We start from the raw sequence: 21,619 nt of genomic DNA on the forward strand, positions 1-21,619 counted from the left end.
TGTGTTTAATATCTGTAATGAAATACACAAAGAGGTAGAAAAAAAATAAAGAATACCAGAGAATCTGTACAATAAAGTTAAGTGCATCATTTAGCATAGCTTCTTCCAAGGTTTTATGTGTGTATATAACACAAGCTCAAACTACATTGAAGCTACTATATAGAAAAATCATAGTTTTAAAATATAATGTTATGAGTTGTATCTCTCTTGAATTCTTGAAGTGCTAATTGGGGAAATTTAGAATAGACATTAAACACTACTGGAACATGCTTTTACCAGGGAAATTTGACTCAATAAATGTTAAAAATAAAATGTAGCAAAGATCTTCATTGGAGATAATCTTTCCCTTAGGCTGATACTTTCTAGCAAGGAGATCCAACCAGTCCATTCTAAAGGAGATCGATCCTGGATGTTCATTGGAAGGACTGATGCTAAAGCTGAAACTCCAATACTTTGGCCAACTCATGCGAAGAGTTGACTCACTAGAAAAGAGTCTGATGCTGGGAGGGATTGGGGGCAGGAGGAGAAGGGGACAACAGAGAATGAGATGGCTAGATGGCATCACTGACTCGATGGACATGAGTTTGAGTGAACTCCGGGAGTTGGTGATGGACAGGGAGGCCTGGTGTGCTGTGATTCATGGGGTTGCAAAGAGTCGGTCAGGACTGAACAACTGAACTGATACTTTTTAGTAGAAAAAAAAATATATATATATATATATATATTTACGTGGTAACTCTTGAACTCTCTCTTTATTCCATATTAACTGTTTAAAGGAAAGAGTAGACTTTATGGTTGGCAATTGTAGTAGGAAGGATTCTAAGATGGCTTCCAAAATTCCCAGACCTTAGTGTTAACATGCTCCATAATGTCTTTCCTTTGTTTGTATCAAGAATTGATCGATGGAATTCACACCCATGATGATGTTACACTAAGTGACAAAGGTGAATGCATTTTGCAGATGAAAGCAGTCTTTAATCAGTTTCACATTGAATTAATTAGAAGAAAAAAATATTCTAGGTGGGCCTGCCTTAACAGGTGAATCCTTAAAAGACTGTTTAGGCTCTTGTTGAGATCAGAGAGATGCTCCATCTGGTCCTGAATTAAAAAGCTGCTATGTGTTCAAGAAATGAGCTCTGTCCATAGTCACATGAACTTAGGAGAGAACCCTGAGCCTCAGCCCTTCCCAGTGTGACTTTGTAGGATGTGATTCTCTGCACCCAGTACCCATAATAAACATGCCTGGTCTTCTGACATATGTGTGAGGTAATACCTGAGTGTTGGTTTAAGCCAGTAAGTCTGTAGTGATTTTTATGCAATGATAGACAGTTAATACAGTAAGTTTAGGATAAGCCTGTAAGAAAACATTGCTCAATATTTTATTCTTTGAGATCTTCCTGATCACAAGATGCATGGGACAATTCTCTCATAGAAATCCTGTAATTTTTCTAGTTGTGCTTCTAATTAGGTTAGTTAATAAATCAAAACCAGGGATAAGTGGTAACAAATTCCCTTCACACATATGTAAAATCATGCTCTTCACTCAGCTTTATTAACGGTAAAAGTAAAGTTTAGATCTCAATCAATCTAAATCCTGAATCTCTCTCTCAGATGGTTCTGAATTAGTTTGGAGAAAAGAAAAACACATTCCTTATAAACCCTCAAATCTACAATATTTTCAGTTGTTGTAGAGTAATAATGCATTACCAACATTACACATCATTACTGCTAAACAAGGCAACTGAAAGAGAAATGAAGCAACCAGAAAATAAAGTGCATCATGGGGAAATGGCATTTCTCTAACAAAATCTATAACAGTTTCAATGTAATCATCAAAACAACCACCCCTGAGATTCATTATTTTCTTCCTGATGTTAAATGGGTTGAAAATTTAACTTTTCTTCTTAAATGCACAATTACAAAAATGGTCACAGTAGAAGAATAATCTTTACAAACACAGCGTCCTTAAATGACATTGGAGTTGTTGTTTTGTATGAATTTGCATCACTGGCAGCTTTGAGTTTCCTAAACCTCTTTGGCAGAAATAATGCCCCAATTGTTTTTTTTCCAGAAAAAAGATGACAATGTTCTTAAATAAAATTCTCATTAAATTTTCTTTTGAATTATGACTGTATGATTAAATAAATATTGTCTGCTGAAACTGGCTGTAAAGGTAAGTCTTTCATGACAGTTCACGTGCAAAAGTTTTGGCCCCTTTTTATATTGGAAGGGTGAAAGAAAATATTTGGTATCTATTTAATTTGAATGTACTATCAAATCAGATGCATAAGTTTCTGAAGTCAAATAGCTATTTTATTGTATTATGTTATTAAAATGGCACATTTTGTACTGAGGACAATTCAGTGATATATGCTGACTTTTGTATGCATGATTTACTATCAGAAAGAAATACATCTTATTAAATGTAAGTTATTGAAGAGAAATGTGAAGTTTTTATAATATGTCTATATGAACTTTTCACACACACACACACATATATATATATATGAGTTTCCAAATTTTCATCAGAATTTCCCTTCACAATTAAATTATCATACATTTTACTACAAATATTCTTGGATTCCTTAATATACTTCAGAAACATATATTAGTTCTTTTAATAAAACATCTCTGTTTAGATTATTTTGAATTGAACTTCACCTGATTTACCATGTGCATACTTTGCTTAATATCATAATTTATTATATCAATTAAAAATAAATTTCACTTGTTTAAAGATTCAAAAGATTGATAAGATTTATTTTTCTACAGACTATAAGGTTTAGGCCTAATATTATTTAAAATAAAAGTACACTGGATGAGAAATAATGTAAATACTTGTACTTTAGAAATATGTGAATGATTTCTCATTCCCTACAGATTAGTTCAGAAACACCATACTTTCCTGTCTTGTTAATATCCATTGCCTCCCTTCATTGACAGAGTGGCAATGGGTTCTGATGTCATTTGTGCAAAGTAATAAACAGTCTTTCCTGAAAATCCTCACTCTTCTTTAAATGTGTAATTTTGTTATTACCTTATTTCATGGTGGGTCTACTTTGTATCTGCCCCCAAATCCCCTTTTGTGTGAGTTAGTAGCCCCCTTCCTAATTACTATTGTGGTTGTTGCTTTTATAAAAGTTCACCTCTTTTTTTTATAATTGAATTTGTCGCTTATTTACTTATTTTATTTTTTACTTTATAATATTGTATTGGTTTTGCCATACAATGACATGAATCCACCCTGGGTGTACATGTGTTCCCCATCTTGAACCCCCCTCTCACCTCCCTCCCCATATCATCCCTCTGGGTTATCCCAGTGCACCAGCTCCGAGCATCCTGTATCACGCATCGAACCTGGACTGGTGATTTGTTTCACATATGATAATATACATATTTCAATGCCATTCTCCCAAATCATCCACCCTCACCCTCTCCCATAGAGTCCAAAAGACTGTTCTATACATCTGTGTCTCTTTTGCTGTCTTGTATACAGGGTTATCATTACCATCTTTCTAAATTCAATATATTTGAGTTAGTATAGAGAACAGTGTGGAGATTCCTTAAAAAACTGGAAATAGAACTGCCATACGACCCAGCAATCGCACTCCTGCGCATACACACCGAGGAAACCAGAATTGAAAGAGACACATGTACTCCAATGTTCATCGCAGCACTGTTTATAATAGCCAGGACATGGAAGCAACATAGATGTCCATCTGCAGACAAATGGATAAGAAAGCTGTGGTACATATACACAATGGAGTATTACTCAGCAATTAAAAAGAATACATTTGAACCAGGTCTAATGAGGTGGATGAAACTGGAGCTTATTATACAGAGTGAAGTAAGCCAGAAAGATAAACACCAATACAGTATAAGTGCACCTCTTAAAAAATACTATTCCTTTTTATATCTCTAGAACTAAAAGCAAATGATTCTAAAAACACAACACAGGAAAAAATATTGAATTCTTAGAATTAAATAGCTGACAGAAAGAATGATTAAGAAAATAAAAGGTCAGAGATGCAGAGATAAGAAAAACTCACAATTAAAACATAGAAAGTAGAAGGAGGGGGTGAAAGAAAGAGGTGCTAGATGAAAGAGCTCAAATGATAACATTGTGTCCTATGATAGAAGATAAAATCAAAGAAGGACCATAAATCTATGTGAATGCAGAGAAGTATGAGAAAGAAGACACTAAATTAATAGTAAACAAAATGACTCCAGTGAATTTGAAAAAAAAAGAAAATCATTTACCACAAAATGGTAGACTAGAAAGCTAAATTCTATAAAGACTAAACAAGTATGTAATCTATTATCCCAAAGTTACTCTCTACCTATGGCTTGCCCATGAGTGTCTAGGAGTCTCCAGCAGAGGTGTGGGTTCCCTGTGACCTGCTGCAGGGTTTTGGGCAAGGGTGTAATAGTGCCTGCATGGGACCTTTGGAAGGAGGTCGCCATTGTCTTCATTACCTCCATCATAGATTGGCACCAGGTAAATAAAAGGGAGGGAACACAGCCCCACACATCAACAAAAAATTGGATTAAACATTTACTGAGCATGGACCCAACCATCAGAACAAGACCCAGTTTCCCCTTCAGTCAGTCTATCCCATCAGGAAGCTTCCATAAGCCTCTTATCATTCTCCAACAGAGGGCAGACAGACTGAAAATCATAATCACAGGAAACTAACCAATCTGATCACATGGACCACAGCCTTGACTAACTCAATGAAATTATGAGCCATGCTGTGTAGGGCCACCCAAGACAGATGGTTCATGATGGAGAGTGCTGACAAAACGTGGTCCAATGGAGAAGGGAATGGCACACCACTTCAGTATTCTTGCCTTGAGAACCCCATGAACAATATGAAAAGGCAAAAAGATAGGACACTGAAAGATGAACTCCCCAGGTTGGTAGCTGCCCAATATGCTGCTGGAGATCAGTGGAGAAATAACATCAGAAAGAATGAAGAGACAGAGCCAAAGCAAAAACAACATCCAGTTGTGGATGTGACTGGTGATGGGAACAAGGGCCAGTGCTGTAAAGAGCAATATTGCATAGGAACCTGGAATGTGAGGTCCATGAATCAAGGCAAATTAAAAGTGGTCAAACAGGAAATAGAAAAAGTGAATGTTATCATTTTAGGAATCAGCAAATTAAAATGGACTGGAATCAGTGAATTTAACTTAGATGACCATTATATCTACTACTGTGGGCAAGAAACGCTTAGAACAAAAGGTGTAGCCCTCTGAGTCAAAAAGAGTCTGAAATGCAGTTCAGTTCAGTTCAGTCGCTCAGTCGTGTCCAACTCTCCGCGACCCCATGAATCACAGCACGCCAGGCCTCCCTGTCCATCGCCAACTCCCGGAGATCACTCAAACTCATGTCAGATAGTCACGATAACATGATCACTGACCTAGAGCCAGATATCTTGGAATGTGAAGTCAAGTGGGCCTTAGAAAGCATCAATATGAACAAAGCTAGTGGTGGCGATGGAATTCCAGTTGAGCTATTTCAAATCTTGAAAGAAGATGCTGTGAAAGTGCAGAAGTCAATATGCCAGGAAATTTGGAAAACTCAGCAGTGGCCACAGGACTGGAAAAGGTCAGTCTTCATTCCAATCCCAAAGAAAGGGAATGCCAAAGAATGCTCAAACTACCGCACAATTGCTCTCATCTCACACACTAGTAAAGTCATGCTCAAAATTCTCCAAGCCAGGCTTCAGCAATATGTGAACCGTGAACTCCCAGATGTTCAAGCAGGTTTTAGAAAAGGCAGAGGCACCAGAGATCAAATTGCCAACATCCGCTGGATCATGGAGAAACCAAGAGAGTTCCAGAAGAGCATCTATTTCTGCTTCATTGACTATGCCAATGCCTTTGACTGTGTGGATCACAATAAACTGTGGACAATTCTGAAAGAGATGGGAATACCAGACCACCTGACCTGCCTCTTAAGAAACCTGTATGCAAGTCAGGAAGCAACAGTCAGAACTGTACATGGAACAACAGACTGGTTCCAAATAGGAAAAGGAGTGCGTCAAGGCTGTATATTGTCACCTTACTTATTTAACTTATATTCAGAGTACATCATGAGGAACTCTGGGCTGGAAGAAACACAAGCTGGAATCAAGATTGCTGGGAGAAATATCAATAACCTCAGATATGCAGATGACACTACCCTTATAGCAGAAAGTGAAGAGGAACTCAAAAGCCTCTTGATGAAAGTGAAAGAGGAGAGTGAAAAGGTTGGCTTGAAGCTCAACATTCAGAAAACAAAGATCATGGCATCTGGTCCCATCACTTCATGAGAAATAGATGGGGAAACAGTGGAAACAGTGTCAGACTTTATTTTTTTGGGCTCCAAAATCACTGTGGATGCTGACTGCAGCCATGAAATTAAAAGACGCTTACTCCTTGGAAAGAAAGTTATGACCAACCTTGATAATATATTAAAAAGCAGAGACATTACTTTGCCAACAAAGGTCCGTCTAGTCAAGGCTATGGTTTTTCCCATGGTCATGTATGGATGTGAGAGTTGGACTGTGAAGAAAGCTGATCGCCGAAGAATTGATGCTTTTGAACTGTGGTGTTGGAAAAGTCTCTTGAGAGTCCCTTGTACCACAAGGAGATCCAACCAGTCCATTCTAAGGGAGATCGATCCTGGGTGTTCATTGGAAGGACTGCAATACTTTGGCCATCTCATGCGACGAGTTGATTCACTGGAAAAGACTCTGATGCTGGGAAAGGTTGGGGGCGGGAGGAGAAGGGGACGACTGAGAATGAGATGGCTGGATGGCATCACCAACTCTTGGATGCAGTCTCAAAAACAACAGGATGATCTCTGTTCATTTCCAAGGCAAACCATTCAATATTACAGCAATCCAAGTCTATGGCCTGACCAAGAATGCTGAAGAAGCTAAAGTTGAACGGTTCTACGAAGACGTACAAGACTTTCCAGAACTAATACCCAAAAACATGTCCTTTTCATTATAGGGGACAGGAATACAAAAGTGGGAAGTCAAGAAACACCTAGAGTAACAGGAAAATGTGGTTTTGGAGTACAGAATGAAGCAGAGCAAAGGGTAATAGAGTTTTGCCAAGAGAATGCACTGGTCATAGCAAACAATACAGAAGAAGACTCTACACATGGACATCATCAGAAGGCCAACACTGAAATCAGATTGATTATATTCTTTGTAGCCAAAGATGGAGAAGCTCTATAGAGTCAGCAAAAATATTAGACTGGGAGCAGACCGTGCATCAGTCTATAAATTCAAATATGGCAAAATTCAGACTTAAAGAAAGTAGGGAAAACCACTAGACCATTCAGGTATGACCTAAATCAAATCCCTTACGATTATACAGTGTAATTAAGAAATAGATTTAAAGGACTAGATCTGATAGAGTGCCTGATGAATTATATGGATGCAGGTTCATGACATTGTACAGGAGATAAGGATCAAGACCATCCCCAAGAAAAAGAAATGCAAAAAAGGCAAAATGACTGTCTGAGGAGGCCTTACAAATAGCTGTGAAAAGAAGAGAAGCGAAAGCAAAGGAAAAGAGGAAAAATATACCCATTTGAATGCAAAGTTCCAAAGAATAGCAAGGAGAGATAAGAAAGCCTTCCTCAGTGATCAGTGCAAAGAAATAGAGGAAAACCATAGAATGGAAAAGACTAGAGATCTCTTCAAGAAAATTAGAGATACCAAGGGAACATTTCATGCAAAGATGGGCTCAATAAAGAACAGAAATGTTATGGACCTAACAGAAGCAGAAGATATTAGGAAGAGGTGGCAAAAATATACAGAAGAACTGTACAAAAAAGATTTTCATGACCCAGAAAATCACAATGATGTGATCACTCACCTAGAGCCAAACATCCTGGAATGTGAAGTCAAGTGGGCCTTAGGAAGCATCACTATGAACAAAGTTAGTGGAGGAGATGGAATTCCAGGTGAGCTATTTCAAATCCTAAAAGATGATGCTGTGAAGGTGCTGCACTCAATATGCCAGCAAATTTAGAAAACTTAGTAGTGGCCATAGGGCTGGAAATTGTCAGTTTTCATTCCAATCCCCAAGAAAGGCAATGCCAAGGAATGCTCAAACTACTGCACAATTGCACTCATCTCACATGCTAGTAAAATCATGCTCAAAATTCTCCAAGCCAGGCTTCAACAGTACATGAACCACGAACTTCCAGATGTTCAAACTCGTTTTAGAAAAAGCAGAAGAACCAAGATCAAATTGTCAACATCTGTTGGATCATTGAAAAAGCAAGAGAGTTCCAGAAAAACATCTACTTCTGCTTTATTGACTATGCCAAAGCCTTTGACTGTGTGGATCATACAAACTGTGGAAAATTCTGAAAGAGATGGGAATACCAGGTCACCTGACCTGCCTCCTGAGAAATCTGTATGCATGTCAGGAAGTAACAGTTAGCACTGGACATGAACAAGAGACTGGTTCCAAATCAGGTAAGAAGTCTTTCAAGGCTGTATATTGTTACACTGCTTTTTTTAACTTATATGCAGAGTACATCATGAGAAATGTTGGACTGGATGAAGCACAAGCTGGAATCAAGATATCAGGGAGAAATATCAATAATCTCAGAAATGCAGATGACACCACCCTTATGGCAAAAATGGAAGAAGAACTAAAGAGACTCTTGATGAAAATGAAAGAGGAAAGTGAAAAAGTTGATTTTTCAGAAAACTAAGATCATGGCATCTGGTCCCATCAATTCATGGCAAATAGATCGGGAAACAGTGGAAACAGTGGCTGACTTTATTTTGGGGGGGGCTCAAAAAACCACTGCAGATGGTGATTGTAGGCATGAAATTAAAAAACACTTGCTCCTTGGAAGGAAAGTTATGGCCAACCTTGATAGTATAGTAAAAAGCAGAGACATTACTTTGCCGACCAAGGTCCGTCTAGTCAAGGCTATGGTTTTTCCCGTGGTCATGTATGGATGTGAGAGTTGGACTGTGAAGAAAGCTGATCGCCGAAGAATCGATGCTTTTGAACTGTGGTGTTGGAGAAGACTCTTGAGAGTCCCTTATACTGCAAGGAGATCCAACCAGTCCATTCTAAAGGAGATCAATCCTGGATGTTCATTGGAGGGACTGATGCTAAAGCTGAAACTCCAATACTTTGGCCACCTCATGAGACGAGTTGACTCACTGGAAAAGACTCTGATGCTGGGAAGGGTTGGGGGCGGGAGGAGAAGGGGACGACGGAGAATGAGATGGCTGGATGGCATCACCGACTCTGTGGACATGAGTTTGAGTGTACTCCGGGAGTTGGTGATGGACAGGGAGGCCTGGCGTGCTGTGATTCATGGGGTCGCGGAGAGTCGGACACGACTGAGCGACTGAACTGAACTGAACTGCTCCTTGGTAGAAAAGTTATGACTAACCTAGACAGCTTATTAAAAAACAGAGACATTACTTTGCTGACAAAGGTCCATCTAGTCACAGCTATGGTTTTTCAGCAGTCATGAATGGATGTGAGAGTTGGACTATAAAGAAAGTTGAGCACCGAAGAACTGATGCTTTTGAACTGTGGTATTGGAGAAGACTCTTGAGAGTCCCTTGGACTGCAAGGAGATTCAACCAGTCCATCCTAAAGGAGATCAGTCCTGGGTGTTTATTGGAAGGACTGATGCTGAAGGTGAAACTCCAATACTTTGGCCATCTTATGCAAAGAACTGACTCATTTGAAAAGCCTCTGATACTGGGAAAGATTGACAGCAGGAGGAGAAGGGGACAACAGAGGATGAGATGGTTGGATGTCATCTCTGACTCAGTGGACATGAGTTTGAGTAAACTCTGGGATTTGGTGATGGACAGGGAGGCCTGGTGTACTGCAGTCCTTGGGGTCTCAAAGAGTTGGACACGACTTAGCAATTGTAGTGAAACAGATCAATAAAGAAACATCTCCTTAATGCACAACACAAAGAACATTGCCACTACTTTCTAATAACTTTTTATGTGCAAAAATATCAAGTCATTCTGTGCACATCCGAAACTAATAAAGTATACTATACTTCAACCAAAAAGAAAAAAAGAGAGAAACACCTCTTTTCCTGCTTTGGAGTGATTTACTGAGTAACTGTCAAGAGAGCAAGATCTGCCTACCATAGAGAAGGGTAAAAGGGTGTAGACCATCTCCTCTTTTGTTACAAATGTGCAAAACCTGCCAAAATATGAGAGTGAAAGAACACTGAGAAATCCCCCTACCAAGCTTCATATGAACCACAAGGAAACTGCAGCCCAGGGACACGAAACCTCTTGTACTCTGAAAATAACTTTATTAAAAGCAAAATTCTGAAACAGTTTAGTCACTGAGTGGATTGACTCAATCCTTATACTAACAGTCTGATGAAAGATAAGGTATTACCATTTCCAAGCAGGAATACAATACGCCTAAGTTTTTTTTTTTTCCTTTCTTTGCACAAGTAAAAATTTCAGGATTTATAAAAAAAGCAAGATGACAAAAATCAGATTCATGATAAAAAATAAAGTCATCTGAGACCCAGAGATTTAAAAAATGTTAGAATCATAAGAATTATGACTTTTAAAAATAACTATATTGAATATATTAAATGTTTTAGTGAAAAAAGTAAACAGCAAGCATGAGAAAATGAAATTGTTGAAAATAGCCAAGAATTTCCAAAGTAAATGAAAGTCCACAAATCTATTTAAACCTAGAGAACTACAACCCAGTGAGAATCACAACAATTTTCTTATCAGAAACTATGTAAGCAGAAGACAAGATGAATACCTAGCGGATGACTTTTTTTAACTAGTGGAATCCTGAACACAGAAAAAATGTCTTCCAAAAACTTCAGGCAAAATATTAAGAAAAAAAAAAAAAAAAGCTGGGTGAGGCCATTACCAATGACTGTACTATAAGAAATGTTGAAGAAGTTATTCTGGCAGAAGTATGACACCAAATGAATATGTGCTTTTACAGAAAGGAATGAATAGCACCAGAAATCATAAAAATTGTGGTATATATTTTAAAATTTCACTTTAAATTGTTTAAATGATACTAAATTGACTAAACAGAATATAAGATTTATGACATACATAGAAATAAAATGTATGAGGGTAATAGTACAAAAGACTTGAGGGAGAAAATGAAAGTCTTTTGTTATAAAGTTCTTTATCTATATGAAAGATGGTATATATTCCCTGAAAGTAGATTGTAATAAGTTAAATTTGCAATATTTAAAACTCAGAGTAACTTCTAAAAATGAATTAGCTAAAACCAATTATGGAAGAACAAAGTATAGTCATAATACCCAATTCAAAGGAGGGCAGGAAAAATGCAAGTATAGCATATAATGCTGATAGATTTTTATTTCTCTCCAAATTTATATATAGTAAGTTGTAAAAGAAAGAAAAAATATTTTAATGTTTGCCTTGGTATTACTATTAGCAGCAATTCTAACTTTATATTGTCAGGAAACTTGGGGTTAATCCAAGTTCTGCCTTTTCTGAACTGTGTAATAATTTGTCAAATTCTTAGCTTCTCTTATCCTTGTTCTTTTTCTTATACGAGAGGACTTTTAACCTCCATTTTGAAACTATGTAAAAATTATTTCAAAATGCAGCTTAGTTCTACATTTAGAACTTACTTCATGTAAGTTCTACAAATTCTATACATTATTATCATACTATAGATATTAAGTTCATAAGCTGAAAAATGTCATGTTTTTTTCCTGTAATTACACATTCTTACCTCCATCAGACTCCAAACCAGTACATAAAAGTAACAGCATTTTGAAATGTCCGGTTAATGCAGCCATATTGTAGTATGTTTTGTCTAAAGACTTATTATCACCTAAGCAATATCAAGATAAATATGTAGTGGGAAATTAGTTGTAACTGTACAAATATCATCTTACCTCATCCTTTAACCATTACAAATATCAAAGGAAATGTGTTGGAGCTCAGACAGGACCTCTCAACAAGGAAAAGCTTGATGTTGAAAAAAAAATGTTCTTGATCTCAAAAAGCAAATGTAGATCTTAAAAAAAATCCACAAAGATTGAATTATAGCTATTAATATATTATATAGATTTTAATAAACTAGCTGTTCATTCACTGATTAATAAAGGAGAGAAAATTGTAACTTTAAAGTGACTGAAATATAACTGTCTTTTTACAGCCAGTACTCTCTTCATTCACCAAAGTTCTAATAGAAGAGTTTTTGAAAACAGAAGCAAGATGGGTTTGATTTTTATGTGCACACAGTACTAAAGCAAATATATTTAATATATCATGAACAATGACTGTGGCTCAGATCATGAACTCCTTATAGCCAAATTCAGACTTAAATTGAAGAAAGTAGGGAAAACCACTAAACCATTCAGATATGACCTAAATCAAAACCCTTATGATTATACAGTGGAAGTAAGAAATAGATTTAAGGGACTAGATCTGATAGAGTGCCTGATGAACTATGGACGGAGGTTTGTGACATTGCACAGGAGACAGGGACCAAGACCATCTCCGTGCAAAAAAAATGCAAAAAAGCAAAATGGCTGTCTGAGGAGGCCTTTACAAATAGCTGTGAAAAGAAGAGAAGCGAAAAGCAAAGGAGAAAAGGAAAGATATAAGCATCTGAATGCAGAGTTCCAAAGAATAGCAAGGAGAGATAAGAAAGCCTTCCTCAGTGATCAAAGCAAAGAAATAGAGGAAAACAACAGAATAGGAAAGACTAGAGATCTCTTCAAGAAAATTAGATTCAAAGGGAACATTTCATGCAAAGATGGGCTTGATAAAGAACAGAAATGGTATGGACCTAACAGAAGCAGAAGATATTAAGAAGAGGTGGCAAGAATACACAGAAAAACTATACAAAAAAGATCTTCATGACCCAGATAATCACGATGGTGTGATCACATACCTAGAGCCAGACATCCTGGAATGTGAAGTCAAGTGGGCCTTAGGAAGCATCACTACAAACAAAGCTAGTGGAGGTGATGGAATTCCAGTTGAGCTATTACAAATCCTGAAAGATGATGCTGTGAAAGTGCTGCACTCAATATGCCAGCACACTTGGAAAACTCAGCAGTGGCCACAGGACTGGAAAAGATCAGTCTTCATTCCAATCCCAAAGAAAGGCAATGTCAAAGAACTCGCAAACTACCACACAATTGCACTCATCTCACACACTAGTAAAGTCATGCTCAAAATTCTCCAAGCCAGGCTTCAGCAATATGTGAACCGTGAACCCCCAGATGTTCAAGCAGGTTTTAGAAAATGCAGAGGCACCAGAGATCAAATTGCCAACATCCGCTGGATCATTGAGAAAGCAAGAGAGTTCCAGAAAAACATCTATTTCTGCTTCATTGACTATGTCAAAGCCTTTGACTGTGTGGATCACAATAAACTGTGGAAAATTCTGAAAGAGAAGGGAATACCAGACCACCTGACCTGCCTCTTGAGAAACCTGTATGCAGGTCAGGAAACAACAGTTAGAACTGGACATGGAACAACAGACTGGTTCCAAATAGGAAAAGGAGTACGTCAAGGTTGTATATTGTCACCATGTTTATTTAACTTCTATGCAGAGTACATCATGAGGAACGCTGGGCTGGAAAAAGCACTAGCTGGAATCAAGATTGCCGGGAGAAATATCAATAACCTCAGATATGCAGGTGACACCACCCTTATGGCAGAAAGTGAAGAGGAACTGAAGAGCCTCTTGATGAAGGTGAAAGAGGAGAGTGAAAAGGTTGGCTTGAAGCTCAACATTCAGAAAACAAAGATCATGGCATGTGGTCCCATCACTTCATGGGAAATAGATGGGGAAACTGTGGAAGCAGTGTCAGACTTTATTTTTTGGGGCTCCAAAATCACTGCAGATGCTGATTGCAGCCATGAAATTAAAAGATGCTTACTCCTTGGAAGGAAAGTTATGACCAACCTAGATAGCATATTAAAAAGCCGAGACATTCCTTTGCCAACCAAGGTCCGTCTAGTCAAGGCTATGGTTTTTCCCGTGGTCATGTATATGTGAGAGTTGGACTGTGAAGAAAGCTGATTGCCGAAGAATTGATGCTTTTGCACTGTGGTGCTGGAGAAGCCTCTTGAGAGTCCCTTGGTTTGCAAGGAGATCCAACCAGTTCCTTCTAGAGGAGATCAGTCCTGGGTGTTCATTGGAAGGACTGATGCTAAAGCTGAAACTGCAATACTTTGGCCACCTCATGTGATGAGTTGACTCACTGGAAAAAACTCTGATGCTGGGAGGGATTGGGGGCAGGAGGAGACGGGGACGATAGAGACTGAGATGGCTGGATGGCATCATGGACTCTTTGGACATGAGTTTGAGTGAACTCCAGGAGTTGGTGATGAACAGGGAGGCCTGGCGTGCTGTGATTCATGGGGTCTCAGGGTCAGACACGACTGAGCGACTGAACTGAACTGAACTGAGCAATGTTTAATTTGACTCTTGCAGAAAAAGTAAAAAAGAAACACCTCTGCCCTCTGTGAGAGTCCAAATAATATCTAGGTCCTAAACTCTGAAACCTGTGAATGATATAAAACTATAAAAATATCCCAAGGGACTTTGTAGATGTGGTTAAATTAAGGTCTTGAAATGGGGAGATGATCCTGTATTACCCTGCAAAGGCCCTGGAGGTAATCAAAGTATCTTTAACAGAGAAAGGCTTCAGTTCAGTTCAGTCACTCAGTCGTGTCTGACTCTTTGGAACCCCATGGACTGCAGCACACCAGGCTTCCCTGTCCATCACCAACTCCCAGAGATAAAGACAGGAGCTAGGGAAGGCATCTCTGTAAACTGGGAAAGACCAGGAAACCAAGGATCTCCCTTGACATTTGAGAGACAAAATGGCCAAGCTGACACCTTGATTTCTTCCCAGTGAATCTGATTTTGAACTACTGACAACCAGAACTGTAAGAAAGTAAATGTGTGTTTAAGATATCAACTTAAAAAATAGTAACAACCTAAAAGTTGAGAGTTGTGTTTTATTCAGCAGGAGTTTTTAGAACTTCAGTTCTGGGTAACAGCATCACAAGTAGCCCTGAGAAACCTGCTTCAAGAAAGTGAGGCGGGGGAGCCAGGTTGTATAGAAGTCTTGCAACAAAGACAGTTTTGATGTTCAGGTGGTCTGAACACCAAAATTTTATTTTTAATTAAAGAAAACAAGATATCCTAGGACTTCCCTAGTGGCTCAGCAATAAAGATTCCATTTGCAATGCAGTAGCTATAGGAGATGTAGGTTTGACTCTGGGTCAGGAATATCCCCTGGAGGAGAACATGGGAACCAACTCCAGTATTCTTGCCTGGAATAGCCCATGGACAGAGAAGCCAGGTGGGCTACAGCCCATGGGGTCACAGAGATTTGGACACAACTGAAATGACTTAGCACACATTCACAGACACCCCAAGTTAAGGTATTTAGTGCTTTTCTATATATGAAAAGTTGCAAGAGACTGCTCAATGAAAGTTTTCATTTCATATGCATCTCACCTATTCTGGGGCCAGTATCCTGTGTTTTTCACATCCTGAGTTCCCTTGGACTCACTGTAGGGATTGGTTTCAATCTAATAGCTGCTAAATCACAGGTATTTTTCTCCTTCCTGAATGCCCTTAGGCTCACATTGGGGGAGTGGAGTCACTGATAATTGAGACATTCTTATTTACTGATATGGCAAGAAATATTCCACTTCTTTAAAATGTGTGTAAGATAAATAAGTATTAACACAAGCCTTGTAATAATTTTTTAATAGCAGCTGTAGAAAAATAATGTACTCCCATGCCCCCCTCTACAAATAAATTGCAAGTAACATTTTCCACTGGAGGAGGGAATGGCATGCCACGTCAGTATACTAGCCATAAGAACCCCATGAACTTATAAAGAGGCGAAAAAAAAAAAAAGACACCAAAAGATGAGTCCTCCCAGGTTGGAAGGTGTCCAATATGCTACTGGGGAAGAGCAGAGGATAACTATTAACAGCTCTAGAAAGAATGAAGAGGCTGGGTCAAAGCGAAAATGATGCTAAGTGGAAATGTGGTTGTGTCTGGTGATCAAAGTAAAATGATGCCTTAAAGAACAGTAATTCATAGGAACCTGGAATGATAGGTCTGTGAATCAAGATAAATTGGATTGGTCAAGCAGGAGATGGCAAGAGTAAACACAGCCATCTTAGGAATCAGTGAACTAAAATGGTGAGAAATAGGTGTATTTAATTCAAAGACAATTATATCTACAACTTTGGGCAAAAATCCCATAGAAAAAATGGAGTGGCCCTCATAAGCAACAAAAGAGTCTGAAATGCAATACTTAGGTGCAACCTTGAAAACAACAAAATGATCTCAGTTTCTTTTGAAAGCAAAGCATTCAACATCACAGTAATCCAAGTCTATGCCCCAACCACTGACACCAAAGAAGCTGACGCTGATCAGTTCTATGAAGGCCTAGAAGATCTCCTAGAACTAATAGCAAAATAAGATATCCTAGTCATCATAGGGGTTTGGAATGCAAAATTAGGAAGTCAAGAATTACCTGGAATAACAGGCAGGTTTGGCCTTGGAGTACAAAATGAAACAGGGCAAAGGCTAACAGAATTCTGCCAAGAGAACGCATTGATCATAGCAAACATTCTTTTTCAATGACACAAGAGATGACTTTACACATGGACATCACCAAATGGTCAATAATGAAATCGAGTTGATTACATTCTTTGTACCTGGAGATGGAGAAGCTGTATAAAGTTCCAAAAAAAGACCTGGAGCTAACTGTGGCTCAGATCATCAGCTCCTCATAGCAAAATTCAGGCTTAAACTAAAGGAAGCAGGGAAAACCACTAGGCCAGTCAGGTACGACTTATATGAAATCCCCTGTGACTATACAGTGGAGGTGACCACAGATTCAAGGGATTAGATCTAGTAAACAGAGTGCCTGAAGATCTACGGAGAGAGGTCCATAACACTGTAGAGGAGGCAGCAAAAAAACCATCCCAAATAAAAAGTTGTGCAAGAAGGCAAAGCGGTTGTCTGAGGAGACTTTAAAAATAGCCGAGGAAAGAAGAGAAGAGAAAAGCAAGGGAGATAGGAAAAGGTACCCCTAACTAAGTACAGAGTTCTAGAGAATAGCAAGGAGAGACAAGAAAGCCTTCCTCAGTGATCAATGCAAAGAAAAAGGAAAATGACAGAAAAGGTAAAATTAGAGGTCTCTTCAAGCAAGTTGGAAATACCAGAGGAACATTTTTTTCCGAAGATGGGCACAAGAGATGGGAAGATGGGAATACCAGACCACCTTACCTCCCGCCTGAGAAATATGTATGCAGATCAATAAGCAAGAGTTAAAACCGGACATGGAACAACAGACTGGCTACAAATCGGGAAAGGAAGTATGTCAAGGCTGTGTACTGTCACCCTTGTCAACTAAAAATTGGCACTTGCCAAGAGCACTGCCGACGACTGAATAAGAAAGGCGCTTGCCATCTGCCCCTACGGAGATTTAGCCTTGTGCTGCTATAGCTGGTGACCTTCAACAACCCATGAGGGGGTTCAGGGTGGAGGGAGGCACTCTGTGCTCCAGGGAATCTGGTGGGATGGGTCTTTAGAGAGTTGGATGTTTTTAGAAACAGATTTCATGATCTTAATCCTTGCATCTCCTCATATCTAGAGAAGCACTAAATCCCTTCATGGTGATATCGGATCCTCATGACTAACAAAAAGATTTTTGTAAAATGAGTGCTTCTTGGTATTGAACTCCCCCTTCACCAAAACTTTATATATTGACTTTCCCCAACTGCCGCTTTGGACCAGTCTCTCAGAGTTATCTGAGATGCTGCCTCCTGGGCTGCAGTTCTCATTTTGTGCCAAATAAAATTTAACTCACAACTCTCAGGTTGTACATCTTTTTTTAGAGGTCACCCTGCTTATTTACCTTATATGCAGAGTAAATCATGTGAAATTCTGGGCTGGATGAAGCACAAGCTGGAATCAAGATTGCTGGGAGAAAAATCAATAACCTCAGACATGCAGATGACACCACCCTTATGAAAGAAAGCAAAGAAAAACTAAAGATCCTCTTGATGAAAGTGAAAGAAGAGAGTGGAAAAGTTGTCTTAAAGCTCAACATTCAGAAAACTAAGATAATGGCATCTGGTCCCATCACTTCATGGCAAATAGATGGGGAAACAATGGAAACAGTCACATCATCACTTTTGACGGGCTCCAAAAACACTACAGATGGTAACTGCAGCCATGAAATTAAAAGATACTTGCTCCTTCGAAGGAAGAAAACTTATCACCAACATAGTTCAGTCGCTCAGTCATGTCCGACTCTTTGTGACCCCATGAATCACAGCATGCTAGGCTTCCCTGTCCATCACCAACTCCCGGAGTTCACTCAAACTCATGTCCATCGAGTCGGTGATGCCATCCAGCCATCTCATTCTCTGTCCCTGCCTCTTCCCGCTCCCAATCTTTCCCAGCATCAGAGTCTTTTCCAGTGAGTCAACTCGTCGCATGAGGTGGCCAAATTATTGGAGTTCCAGCTTTAGCATCAGTCCTTCCAATGAACACCCAGGATTGATCTCCTTTAGAATGGACTGGTTGGATCTCCTTGCAGTCCAAGGGACTCTCAAGAATCTTCTCCAACACCACAGTTCAAAAGCATCAATTCTTCAGCCATCAGCTTTCTTCACAGTCCAACTCTTACATCCATACATGACCACTGGAAGTCAAGTGTGCCTTAGAAAGCATCATTACGAACAAAGCTAGTGGAGGTGATGGAATTCCAATTGAGCTATTTCAAATCCTGAAAGATGATGCTGTGAAAGTGCTGCACTCAATATGCCAGCAAATTTGGAAAACTCAGCAGTGGCCACAGGACTGGAAAAGGCCAGTCTTGATTCCAATCCCAAAGAAGGGCAATGCCAAAGAATGCTCAAACTACTGCACAATTGCACTCATCACGCACGCTAGTAAAGTCATGCTCAAAATTCTCCAAGTCAGGCTTCAGCAATATGTGAACCGTGAACTCCCAGATGTTCAAGCAGGTTTTAGAAAAGGCAGAGGCACCAGAGATCAAATTGCAAACTGGATCATGGAGAAAGCAAAAGAGTTCCAGAAAAACATCTATTTCTGCTTCATTGACTATGCCAAAACCTTTGACTGTGTGGATCACAATAAACTGTGGAAAATTCTGAAAGAGATGGGAATACTAGACCACCTGACCTGCCTCCTGAGACACCTGTATGCAGGTCAGGAAGCAACAGTCAGAACTGGACATGGAACAACAGACTGGATCTAAATAGGAAAAGTAGTACATCAAGGTTGTATATTGTCACCCTGTTTATTTAACTTCTATGCAGAGTACATCATGAGGAATGCTGGGCTGGAAGAAGTACAAGCTGGAATCAAGATTGCTGGGAGAAATATCAATCACCTCAGATATGCAGATGACACCACCCTTATGGCAGAAAGTGAAGAGGGACTCAAAAGCCTCTTGATGAAAGTGAAAGAGGAGAGAGAAAAGGTTGGCTTGAAGCTCAACATTCAGAAAATGAAGATCATGGCATCTGGTCCCATCACTTCATGACAAATAGATGGGGAAACAGTAGAAGCAGTGTCAGACTTGATTTTTTGGGGCTCCAAAATCACTGCGGATGCTGATTTCAGCCAGGAAATTAAAAGACACTTACTTCTTCGAAGGAAAGCTATGACCAACCTAGATAATATATTAAAAAGCAGAGACATTACTTTGCCAACCAAGGTCCGTCTAGTCAAGACTATGGTTTTTCCCGTGGTCATGTGTGGATGTGAGAGTTAGACTGTGAAAAAAGCTGATCGCCGAAGCATTGATGCTTTTGAAATGTGGTGTTGGAGAAGACTCTTGAGAGTCCCTTGGACTGCAAGGAGATCTAACCAGTCCATTCAACAGGAGATCAGTCCTGGGTGTTCATTGGAAGGACTGATGCTAAAGCTGAAACTCCAATACTTTGGCCACCTCATGGGACGAGTTGACTCGCTGGAAAAGACTCTGATGCTGGGAGGGATTGGGGGCTGGAGGAGATGGGGACGACAGAGAATGAGATAACTGGATGGCATCACCAACTCGATGGACATGAGTTTGAGTGAACTCAGGGAGTTGGTGATGGACAGGGAGGCCTGGCGTGCTGTGATTCATGGGGTCACAAAGAGTCGGACACGAATGAGTGACTGAACTGAACTGAGGAATCCCCTAACACACAGATTTAAAAAACAAAAAATTCTTGTGAAAGCAGCGTTAATGACAAAGAACAGAGAAAAGGTAAACATGAAACTGTAAGAGGACATAAAAATCACAAACTGTGAGGGAGGAGAATAAGAAAACTTAGATTTTCTTTTTTAGAATCTGTTTGAGCTTACATGGCTAGAAGTATAAAATGAGTAAATATAATAATGGGTTAAAATACTTAGAAAATGGGTTGATTACAAAAAAGATAAAATCGACTCACAAAAACAAAATATAAGAGAATACAAACAAAATACAAAAGAACACCATCAAACCACAAAAAGGAAAAAAAGAAAGGAGCAAAGAAATAATACAAAATCTATTGGAAAACAAGGTTTAAAATGGCAATAAATCCATACCTATCAATAATTACCTTAAAAGTCAACGGGATAAATTCTCTAATTAAAGACATAAAGTGACAACTGGATTAAAAATATCCTATAAAATGCTATCTACAAGACCTCCATTTTAGGGCAAAGGAAACACAAAGACAGAAACTGAGGGGATGAAGAAAGATATTTCATGTAAGTAGAAATGAGAAGAAATTCATGGTAGCAATGTTCATAACACAGAAAATAGTTTTGAAAACAAAAGCCAAAAGGTAAAGGACACAATATAATGATAAAAGGATCACTGCAAGAAGACATTACACTCATTAACATGTATGCACCCAATATCAGAGGGCTTAAACACTAACAAACAAAGGGAGAAATTTATGGGAATCCAATAACAATAGGAGAATTTAACACCCTACTCACATCAATGGATGGATCTTCCAGTCAGAAAATCAACAAGGTAGCAGAGATACTCTTTTCAGAAAAACATCTACCTCTGTTTCACTGAATATGCTAAGGCCTTTGACCGTGCAGATCATAACAAACTATGGAATAATAAAGAGACGGGAATACCAGACATTCCTACCTGTCTCTTGAGAAACCTGTATGTGGGTCAAGAAGCTTATTTAGAACAACTTACTGATTCAAAATTGAGAAAGGAGTATGACAAGGCTATTTATTTTCACCCTGTTTAAACTTATAGCCAGAGAACATCATATGAAACACTGGGCTGGATGAGTTACAAGCTTGCCAGGATAAACAACAATCTCAGATACGCAGATGGTACCAATCTAATGGCAGAAAGTGAAGAGGAACTAAAGAACCTCTTGATGAGAGTGAAAAAGGAGAATGTAAAAGCTGCCTGGAAACTCAATATTAAAAAAATAAAATAAAACTAAGATCATGGCATCTGGCTCCATCAGTTCATGGCAAATAGAAGGGGAAAAGGTGGAAGCAGTGTCAGGTTCTCTTTTCTTGGGCTCTAAAATCACTGCAGATGGTGACTGCA

The sequence above is a fragment of the Moschus berezovskii genome, chromosome 5 (assembly GCF_049115385.1).
Source record: "Moschus berezovskii isolate FMDL1 chromosome 5, NW_MosBer_1.0, whole genome shotgun sequence".
NCBI lineage: Eukaryota > Metazoa > Chordata > Mammalia > Artiodactyla > Moschidae > Moschus > Moschus berezovskii.